This window comes from Schistocerca gregaria, chromosome 2, assembly GCF_023897955.1.
Source record: "Schistocerca gregaria isolate iqSchGreg1 chromosome 2, iqSchGreg1.2, whole genome shotgun sequence".
In the NCBI taxonomy this organism is placed as follows: Eukaryota; Metazoa; Arthropoda; class Insecta; order Orthoptera; family Acrididae; genus Schistocerca; species Schistocerca gregaria.
The window spans coordinates 297,142,386-297,154,694 of NC_064921.1; positions in this window are offsets into that span (position 1 = coordinate 297,142,386).

Genomic DNA, 12,309 nt, shown 5'->3' on the forward strand with positions numbered 1-12,309 from the left:
ACATTCCTGGGGTCAGATACATCACATGATCACACTGACAGAACTACAGGCACATAGACACAGGCAACAGAGCATGCACAATGTCGGCACTGGTACAGTGTATATCCACCTTTCGCAGCAATGCAGGCTGCTATTCTCCCATGGAGACGATCGTAGAGATGCTGGATGTAGTCCTGTGGAACAGCTTGCCATGCCATTTCCACCTGGCGCCTCAGTTGGACCAGCGTTCGGACTGGACGTGCAGACCGCGTGAGGCGACGCTTCATCCAGTCCCAAACATGCTCAATGGGGGACAGATCCGGAAATCTTGCTTGCCAGAGTAGTTGACTTACACCTTCTAGAGCACGTTGGGTGGCACGGGATACATGCGGACGTGCATTGTCCTGTTGGAACAGCAAGTTCCCTTGCCGGTCTAGGAATGGTAGAACGATGGGTTCGATGACGGTTTGGATGTACCGTGCATTATTCAGTGTCCCCTCGACGATCACCAGAGGTGTACGGCCAGTGTAGGAGATCGCTTCCCACACCATGATGCCGGGTGTTGGCCCTGTGTGCCTCGGTCGTATGCAGTCCTGATTATGCCGCTCACCTGCACGGCACCAAACACGCATACGACCATCATTGGCACCAAGGCAGAAGCGACTCTCATCGCTGAAGACGACACGTCTCCATTCGTCCCTCCATTCACGCCTGTCGCGACACCACTGGAGGCGGGCTGCACGATGTTGGGGCGTGAGCGGAAGACGGCCTAACGGCGTGCGGGACCGTAGCCCAGCTTCATGGAGACGGTTGCGAATGGTCCTCGCCGATACCCCAGGAGCAACAGTGTCCCTAATTTGCTGGGAAGTGGCGGTGCGGTCCCCTACGGCACTGCGTAGGATCCTACGATCTTGGCGTGCATCCGTGCGTCGCTGCGGTCCGGTCCCAGGTCGACGGGCACGTGCACCTTCCGCCGACCACTGGCGACAACATCGATGTACTGTGGAGACCTCACGCCCCACGTGTTGAGCAATTCGGCGGTACGTCCACCCGGCCTCCCGCATGCCCACTATACGCCCTCGCTCAAAGTCCGTCAACTGCACATACGGTTCACGTCCACGCTGTCGCGGCATGCTACCAGTGTTAAAGACTGCGATGGAGCTCCGTATGCCACGGCAAACTGGCTGACACTGACGGCGGCGGTGCACAAATGCTGCGCAGCTAGCGCCATTCGACGGCCAACACCGCGGTTCCTGGTGTGTCAGCTGTGCCATGCGTGTGATCATTGCTTGTACAGCCCTCTCGCAGTGTCCGGAGCAAGTATGGTGGGTGTGACACACCGGTGTCAATGTGTTCTTTTTTCCATTTCCAGGAGTGTAATTAAATTTACAGCCTATATATCTGTCTGAGCTATTACGCAACCGAAATTTACCGGATTCCTTTTAGTACTCATGTGGATGAATTCCCACATTTCATTATTAAGTCAAGTGCCACTTTCCACACCACGTAGATATCTTATCTAAATCGTTTTGCACTTTGTTTTGATCATCTGACGACTTTTCGCATTTGTTCTTGGTTAGAATTCTACTTTGTCTTCTTCGGTGAAGAAATTTCTGGAAAATGTATTAAGCGACTTTGCTTTAGTGGCGGCTACTGGCCGCTCATTACAATATTGCTGTTATAAATTCAGCAAAGCTACTTCCCACATCTTAGAAACACGTGACAATAAACCCAAAGATACCGCAAAGATTGCGGAGATGACATGATCTCATTCTAATAATGATCGTAATTTTAAATACTTCACAGGCAACTGAAAATTAATGATTAACAAATACTGTGCGATCATAATTATTGCACGTAACTGTCCCCATATGTACTGGATTAAGTCATTTTGTTTTGCTTAATCAAACACTAATATTCTGAAAATATCAACTAACCTGGTGATCATCTTGTCACAGCAAAAAGAAAGCACGTATCTCGTGAGTGCCCTGCTCATTCTGTGAGGCTGTACTCATAATAAAATCTCTAGGGCTCACTGATATTGAAATTAAAATACAGACCCCATCGACTTTTCATTTTTTATGTTTCATAAGATAAGGCCGTAAACTTATCACAGAAAGTGTGCGGTAAAAGAATTCATCTGCAAAATGAGTGCTCACACGTTAAGTCATTAGGAATTGTTATTATTCGAAAACACAGTTCTTGTACAGTAATTAATGTGTTAGAAAGTGTTACGAGTGTTTCACAGATCAAGTTATACTTTCTAAGCTCGGTTACTCGTTCTTAGAGTTTTTGTTTTGGACACGCACTGAAATTCTAGCAGCTTTATTATTCAGACCCTCCTTAACAACTGTGACATTTGTTGCAAAACTTGAGACTGGTCTTGGGTAACACGAACCGGTTCGCTGGGTAGTCATTCGGTGTGAAACCGATGACACACGAAGTGATTCTTCTGTATCTTGTTACTCGATTATTCTCCAAAAAATGATAATAAAACCACAGTTTTCAGTAAGTGGTAACAGCTTAGGGTGGGGAGGTTTTCCCTGTATATTTTAAGCAAAATCTGAATTCAGTCATACTTGGTTATTGAAAATGTTAGATTCGGCGTGTCTGTCACAGTAGCCCATTCAAATACAAGACTGCACAGTTTCTTACGATAGGTCCACTCATGTTCTTCGCACCTCACTTCACTTAACGCCATGCATCAGCTACCGCATCTTCGGTCAACTGAGGTGTGAAATATGGGAATAAATCATTTGGCTTCCAGAGACAGAAATGTTACAGCTTCTTTCTTATTTAGTTGGAGGTTTATAGAAGAAAATAACGTCGATACCGTTCCACTGCTATATCGTCTCTGACCTATCCGTCAAGCAGTTTTAGAGCGGGAGACTTCTAACTTCGTTTATTACGTGGTTCACAATTTTGATTCTTTGTTCATCACTAATGCCATTTATGCTTCGCAACATTTCGGGTTGTGTGGCTGGTATTTTTTGAAATTCCGCATTTCTGTTATATTTTTAACTCTTCCTCAATCGATTTTAGGAATTCCGAAGGAGTGTTAACCAAACATCCTCTCCTGTTGGTAAGAAGTATTCAAAAGCACTAGCGCTGGGACTCGATTATTGTGAACTACTAAATTCATATAAAAGAAATCTCGATCGCCACTCCTCCGTAGAATTCCGTGATGTAACCGCTCTGTCTGCTCCTAGTGCAATACCCCCTATTGTATTACTGCACGTCTTAAATCGTCATGTGCGTCACCAACAACATTATCAACGTCTTCATCTTCTTCTTCTTATTCTTCTTCTACTACTTCTATTTCTACTGCTGCTTCTTCTTCTTGGTATCCGCGAGGTGTGAAGCGCCTTGGCACAAGTGGGGCAGCTCCCTCCCCGTCGGAGGTTCAAGCCCTCCCTCTGGCATGTGTATCTGTGTTGCCTTAGCGTAAGTTAGTTTAAGTTAGATTAAATAGTGTGTAGGTCTAGGGGCTAATGACCTCAGGAGTTTGGCCCTGTAGGTACTTATAACAAATTTCCACTTTTCCTGTTCCTCTTCTACTTCTTCTTCGTGGCAGTTGATACGGTCCGTGCCGTTCGGTTCAAATGGCTCTGAGCACTATGGGACTTAACATCTTAGGTCATCAGTCCCCTAGAACTTAGAACTACTTAAACGGAGCTAACCTAAGGACATCACACACATCCATGCCCGAGGCTAGTTTCGAACCTGCGACCGTAGCACTCCCGCGGTTCCGGACTGCAGCGCCGTGACGTTCGAATAGGAATTCAAACGTCATGGTCCCTGTCTTCCACAGCTGTTATAATACGTCCGACCACTCGGTCTGTAGAATAAAGTGTTTTTACAAATGGTCCATTCGTTACACGAACGCGTATTAGTTGCATTTTTATTCTTCTGTATTTTGATTTTCATTAAACTTTTCTAATTTTGGGCGATAGTTTCGGTTTTGATTTCGTCTGTAAGGGCATATCCATCTGTTGTTCTCGAGAGTTTTATTTACTCTGTTGCTATAGCTCTGTTCTCTGTTCGCTTTAGAGCCCAATTCTCTCAACTTTACAACAACATTACTTTCTACCCGTATAACTTAATTGGTTTTGTTAATCGTTCTTTTTGTTATGCCACACAGCGGCGGGTATTTATTTTATTCTAATTTCCATCATCGTTCCGTGATGGAAAGTTCTGTAGGCTCCATTTCTGTGCTGAGGGCAACTCTGGCCAAAGCACGAGCCCAAGGCAGCCCACCGAAGCCAGACAGGTGAATGGGCAGGAGCCAGACCAAGATCGTGACAGGGAAACTCTCGGGGAACGGGCGTGGTGGGAACTCCAAATGAGTGAAGAAAGCAAACATTCTACGAAAACGAACTCAGAAATGAAACAGAGCAGGACAGAGACGATTCGTCATCCATAGTCATACTAAGAGAGCTGTATAAACTGGAAGTTTTTAAATATCACCAGTAATTTATATTTTTACAGCAGTACTCGGTGTAATAAAAAAGGTATGAAAAAAGTTTCAGGAAACAATTTTCACTCATAAAGGAATAAAATGTAATAAATAGACTTGAGTCCAGAATCACCTTAGTCCCATGTTAGAGCTGACTTTCTACTTATCTTCATAATCACGTTAATAGTGGGAAACACACAGAACCAGAACGTATCACCATTATATGAAACGCTTTCCTAGATGAAATATTCAAAATACCCTCCTGCATATTTGACAGGCTACTGATTCGTTGCTTGTGTTGACACACGACTAACTTCATTACGCTACTAGCATCAAGCCTTTAGCATGATGGACAGTGCAAGCAGGGACTTGGTTTCCGGTACTGTGCACTGCGAGTGTATCCAAATGCTGTGTAGGCAGATACCCATTTGGTATTATCAGATGGTAGTGGCCGTGGCGGTCAACATTTCTATCCGGAGAGGTTACCAGAACGACGGTGCCCTGACAGGAGGACGTTTGACACAATTGATGGTAGTCTTGGACAGCAAGAGACGTTGAAGCGGCAGGCCTAGAAGGGTGAGCACACCTCCTCTGGAGGAGGCCGATAAACCGAGAGCCATTGACTGGAGAGTGCTACATGGGAACCTAGTGTATCTGTACCAGGTACAGCCTGTGCAGACTCCTCCAGTTGGTCATTCAACACTGTCAACACTCACCTTAGTGCAGATATGCTGTTCAGGAATGAGGCTTTTGTTTCAGCGTTATCAGATTGTAAATTCTCATAATTAGCCTGTATGGGCTGTCAAGAATCCTCATAAAATTGTGCCGTCACGACGTCAAAAGAGTTTCTGTCAGCGTTTGGGCCCATGTTGTTGGTGGCTGTTTATTACGACTCCGTGTTCTATCAAGCAGATTCGACGAGGAAGCCATGGTTTCTTAAACAAGATTCTGCCTGTTCCACTAGGAGACTCACCTTTAGGAGTGCGGCAGAACAGGTTGTAAGGTGTCAGGCAAATCAAACACCTTCCACGAAAACCCTGACATGATAAGCAAATCCAGTAGTATGTCACATAGCTCCGAATAAATCGTGACATTAAATTAACCAAACTAATACGAGTAACGAGTGAGCAAATGGAATACCACCGACTAACACAAGAATGCCTAAATGCATGTCATACCTTCCCACCGTGAGACAGACGCAGTTCCGAGGGGGGAAACGAGAACAGAAGCCGAGAGCAGAACCGTGTTAAGCTGGAAGGCCCTACGATAAGGGACGGACACCCATGTCGCCAGCTAATCGCTAGGACCACCCCCAGCCTATGTTAAAAGCTAGAGCCCTCCAGAAGAACAGTATAGATCTTACAATAACAATAAAAGGGCCACCCCAGGCGCACCCCACCACGAAAAGTATGTACAACGTTTCTCATTGGATAGACAGAATTTTTGTAGGCGGAGCTTAAGGCTAACATTGAGACCCTGATTGGTCAGATGAAAACACAGCCAGATAGTTTTTTTTTAAACCAACTTCGGTAAATTGTAGTAAGGAGTAGTTTGGAGGGGGTTGCTTCCGAGAGGGCAAGGTGAGCGAAACTGTGCTGCCCGCCGCCCCCTGATGAACACTAACAAGGTAATGAACGCACACGATGCCACATAACAGCGCATAAAGCTTCACTCAGAACTGCAGAAGTCTCACCTGTGACACCCCCTTTTTTGCGTAATAGTAGTGTCAATCGTCAATTAAAGCTCGTGGTGTTCAAATTTGCCACTTGAAGTAAAAATCTGAAACGCGATGATTTTTCTGTTATACAGTTATGGAGAAGCCACATCAGCCACTGTAATTTACAACAAGTTAGATAAGTAATTAAAGATAATTGAGGGTCACTGTAGACAATTTTGATAGTGAAACTTAATTTAAACCTAGATTATAGATGTGATATGGCATAGTTCATCCTTCGATCCATTGTTGAACTTGGAAACCCATTCAGGGAATATTCGTTCACATTTTTGTTGAACGCAGTTGGTTTTTACCATCCTGTATTAAAACATTTCTTTTTATCAATAGTACAATTTATAAACTATGTTTTGTGAGTAGAATAAAATTTCCAATGGTAAACTTAACTGCTTTTTCGACGTTATTTTACCAGCTAACTAAAAATAGGAAAGCCTTGAACCCCTTCCACTAAATTTAGTTAGTATTAAGATTCTTTTATAGGGAGTGCAGTGGAGCTGACGCTGAAATCATTAAGTATTTGGTTATATCATCGCTAGTCTCACTGAACTCTTCTGAACTCTACATGTCATGTGTGGTCTGACGTCTCCTTACCAGCAACGGGTCCCAGGTTCAAACTAGTCAATTCCATAAAAACACGCTCAGAGCATCGCTGCGCGAAAGTGGTAGGGAGACACGATATAGAACAAACAGACACCACGCAGAATGTTAGACGATGAAGTTCCTCCTCATTTCATTGGTAATGTCCGTAGGCCTCTAAATAAGTTTCCGTGACATATGGACAGGTACAATTGGATCAGTTCCGTAGCCTTCACCCTCTCAGGACCCAAAAACACTGAAATTTTATTTTGGGGACATTTCAATCTCCTTGCTTACGAAACACGGTACGAGATGTACAGTCTCCGTACGCTTATAGTGGATGGCTGCGAAACACTATGCAATTCCCAAGGTATACATCGGCGCGTCAGTGTTTCCTTGAGATGGCGGGTTGATGCATGTATCCTTGATAACGGAAGGCATTTTTAACAGATCAATAAAGAAAGTGTTTCGCACTGTCTTTTTCTGTGTGTTTCCCATGATTAATTTCTTGAATACTTGTAGAAACTGAGCTCTAACAAGGAAATAAAGCGTTTCCGGACCAGTATCCAAATAAATTTTTTTCCGTTGCGTGGGAGATATGTTTCCTGAAAGTTTGGCCATACTCTTTTGTTACACTCCATACTGATGGAAAATTAATGACTTCTAGAAGGGACTGATTGGTAGGACACGTTCTGAGGTGTCAATGGATTACCAATTTAGTAGTGGAGGGAAGCGTGGAGGGTAAAAATCGTAGAGGAACACCAAGACATGAATACAGTAGGTAGATTCAGAAGCATATAGGTTGCAGTAGGTATTCGAAAATGAAACAGCTAGCACCGCATAGAGTATCATGGACAGCTGCATCAAGCCAGTCTCTGCACTGAAGACCACAACAACAGGCTGGCATCAAATGAACAATGTATTTTGTTTATCGTTTTAAGTAATATTAGAGTTCACTGTGCTGTGGACAGAGAGGAAATTAGAATTAGAATTAAAATTCACGCAACAGACGGTGGAGTAAAACGTTACGTTTCCTTTCGGAACCGGCAGTTTTTAATATACATTGTGAAGCGAAATTCGCACACTCGGGCTTCAAAGCGCGACTTCCCACACGATACAGTTAAAAAAATGTCTGTCACGATTTTTCGTCCGGCGAGTACATCTGGCAGAAAAAGGATGTTAAAGAATTGCAATCTGGAAACACTGAAATCACATGAAGGGTAACTACCTCTGACAGCACATTTTACTTGAGCTGTGCAGTTAATGCAGTGGTTAGAGTTTTGGGTGAGCGTGCAGGAGGTTGAGGGTTCAACTCTTTGTTGGGGTGCATTTTTTTTTCTAATTCCATTCTGACATTTCATACTGTAATATACACCTACTGATAAGGTAAGGCCCTAACAAAATGTAATAGACCTGAACAAGGCAAGAATAGTAGTTGGTACTAATCTATGTGAATATTAGAGGAAGGTAAAAAAAAACAGGTTTCGCATCTAGTAGATGAAGTGGTGCGAATAAATTAGGGCCCACGACGTGGAAAGGGCTTCTTTCAAAGATGACCAATCTTCCATTTCTACGATTGTAGTATGTGAGTGTAAATGTTTTCCAGAGGAACCACTGCAATCGCTGTTGACGATTAAGATGTCAGATACCGTATCACCTGGACTACATTTACCAAATAAAAAACAGATGCTTGAACCCAGGATCGAACCCTCGACTTCCTGCATGCTAACCCAAAACACTGTCCACTGCACCAAATGTACAGCGCAAGTGATTACTGTTAGCAGATGTAGTTACTATACATGTGGTTGCAGTGTTTGCCAGACTGCCACTCTTCAACATCCTTTTTCTACCGGATGTACTCACCGGACGAAATTTATTGAAAGACATTATTTTATCGTTGGCATGTGAGGAGTCGCTCTGCGAAGCCCGAGACCGCGAATTTCACTTTGCCCTGTATATTTATCTGACATTCCAGTCTTGCATCCATTTCACATTAACTCATTTGCCGCAGTACAGACTGAAAAACTGTTTACAGAACCGAGTATCCAAATAAAATGGAACAAAATTCAAGCACTTTTGTAACAGAGAAACAGACAAGATCTCTCGTAATTGAATGAAAATATTTCATGAAACAAGTTTGCCAGGAGTACTGAAGTTCAAATTGGTTTAAGAAACATATAACAGGTACAGAAAATATAGGAAACAATGTTTAAGCTTACTTTCATCCTCTAATAAACCGATTACACAACAGCAAGACTATGTACCTGCTGTGAATGAGGATGTGCTGCGCTGGCACACATCTGTGGTTTTCCATAATTTCCTAAATAAGAAAGTAAGAATAATTTAAATGTTCTTTGGTTTGTTAGAAAATCAACGCAATGATTTTGAAAATTAAAGTATCTTCGGAAGAGATTCTCGCTATACAAGGAGTCTGGCTATAAATGGTACAGACGAAAGGACGAAGCAAACGAATAATCCTAGTGAACGTAGCTTCGGAAACCAACGGTTTCCCCTATATGGCGTGTGCACATGTGCAGTCATGCCAATGATATAACACTGTTAATGTAAACGGTTACGTTTATTTTTAACATAGTATCAAGTGACGCGTAAATTACTAAGTGGTAAACTCTTGTTTGATCATATTGGGTGCCTAACTAATGGTCACTTAAATTTCAACAGCGAGTGTATTGGTCGTGGCTCGTCAATACCTTATCTTCCCAACCTCCTCCCCCCCCCCCCCCACCCTCCCACCCACCTCCACCATCCTTGAATTCACTGGATCTGGTTTTGTGGGGGATATTTAAAAGCTTTGGTATATTCCAGTCCTGTTCACAATGTCGATGAACTCCAGGAACATATTATGGAAGGTGGTCAGTGTATCTGGTAGACGCCTCAGATTTGATTTTTCAGCGTGTTCAGAAATCGGTGAGGAGACGTGCTGAGTCCCGTCTTCACATAGAACGTGGCCGCGTGTAGCATTTATTTTAATGTGTTAACTGGATCGTCGGCGAGTCTTTTGTAAGGCACTCAGGTACAGACCTTGAGCGTCCTGTGAGGGAAACCACTGGTTTCCGGACCTATGCCTATTGCGAGTATTTGGTTATTTCATTGTAGTCTGCTCTCCTCTTTAAGTTGTACTTGTAATAGTCAGACTACTTGTATGTGAAAGAATTACGGCAAGTTACCATACTCAGCCAACACACAAATTCAACTGTCAGTATGACATATACAATGACGAAGGCAAACATAAAGGTTCATTTTTTTTGCTGTTAGCACAGCTCCAATGAAGCTAACGAATAATCCCATAAATATCCTTTTGTCGTATATTAATCCATGTAGATAATTCAAAAAATTTTCAGATTCTTATTTCGAATAGTGAAGAATGTTGTTTTATAGTTAAGTGTAAGAGTGGTTGTAACAACTTCTTTCTTTCAAAAAAAAAAAAAAAAAAAAAAGAATGCTTTATTTACACCGAAATGTAGTTTCTTGAATATGTGTTCGTACATCCTTCTGCAATTGTGTGGTTTTGATTTTTTATTACTTACATTAGGGACGTAAGAGAAGCCCATATTTATGAAATATGGGAGAAGTATGAGTTAAATAATGAAAATTGAACCAGTTACACATTTTTTCATACTTAGCACAACGCGATTTCAGAATATATTCTCATTTTCAAGTGCATTTGTGTATTTGTTTACATGAATAGTTTTGGTGATGTCTGCAAGTGTGATTTTATGCTTCTCGTCCGTCTTTCTGAGGTTATACTGCTATTGGGGAAAATGAATCTCTGAGGGTTTTTAAACGCTAATGTTAGAAATGATATTTTTGTTTGTCTGCTTCCAGGTACTGTGCCTCCTCCATTACAGAGAATATCACACACAAGCAAATCATTACTTATAATGTTTGTTTTTAAAACATGCTACAAAGACATTACGACACAATGGTTTGCCAAAAAGTTTGAACACAGTCAGACGTGTTACAGTGTTTAAATAAAACATAACGTGTATTTGTACCACTATTAACTACTAAATTATAGATTATATATTTTTTCCAATATGTGCTGCGGTCGCTGGACACTCATTCGAAAATACAGAAGATCTTAAGATATTCCACCACTTCCAAAAATCACACACAATGGATTTAATGAAATATCCTGAAATTTTTCTACACCACGAGAAGGAAATAGAAAAAACTGTAAATGAAATATTAGATAATGAATTAGTTATTTTTTCAGGTGTTTCTCATGCTTACGATAGCTGTAACCCAAACACTGCAACACCGCTCACTGTGCACAATCTCTGTGTGAAACCATAGTGTCGTAATATCTTTGTAGCATGTTTTGAAAAGAAACAAGTGTAAGTGATGATTTTCGGTCGTGTGATGCTCTGCATAATGGAGGGCGCACAATACCTGCAAGTAGACAAAGAAATATGCAATTTCTAACATTAACATTTAAGAACACTCAAAGATTCATTTTGTCTGATTTTCCGATTACAGTATAAGCTCAAAAAGACAGAACTGAGTCAGAATGTCACACATGCGAACATCACCAAAATTATTCATGTAAATAAATAAACAAACCCACTTTAAAACGCGTTGTGCTAATCATGAAAAAATAAGTAACTAGGGCAGTTTTTGTTATTTAAATCACGAACGACATCGTTGCTGGCTTTACTACTGGTTTCATGTAGTCAGTTCAACATTCACCTGCAAATACGAAGGGAAATCACAAACTAACGTTTGATTCAGTAACACACCTTCAAATTCCTTTTCTTACTTTAATCCGGTGTAATGAAGCTCCCATACAGTTGAGCAGCAGTCGAGAATGGATCGTACCAAAGTTTTAAACCCTTATATACAGTTTAAGAATCAGACCAGCTGTCTCTTAGGAGGATATTTTTGGAGTTAGAGGGATAATTTGTAAGAGACGATCGTGCGCACAGAACACACACACACACACACACACACGAGAGCTCGCGTTTACATAAATATACACCCATTCCCATTTCAGTGTCAGTTATTGTAAGTTTGTAAAACTGGTTGCGGTTCGCTGTGATTTCTCGTCTGGTCTGTCTGACTGGAACTGATATCGGAATACGCGTGTTATTTGCAAAGCTTCGAGAGCCAGGCTAATGACTTGAAAGCTAATGTATGTTAAACAATCACTCGAGACGCATTATCTGGTGACATGCAAACGCTTTCCGTTAATCTCGTCAACATAACGCTGTGATATCTCATAGCTTTAAGCACAGACAGTCATTCCCCACGTTTGATTCCGAAAATGGGCTAGGAAGTTTGCCTGTCTCTACAACTTTCACGTGTGAAACGTGTGAGAATATCTCCATTCGTCGGTATAGTGATTTCTCTCTAGTCCCACCCTTTAACAGGAAGCAGCGCTTTGGTTGGAAAGTGTTTTAATGACTGTGTACAATAGATTATGTATGACTGCTTTCACTAGCACGACTCCTTTGAGCAATTAGTTGTCGTCCTCGGGTACTTAGTTCTAGCTTTACGCTATTGATTTACATTTAAATAACAAAACACAAATGCTTTAGCAGTATTGTAT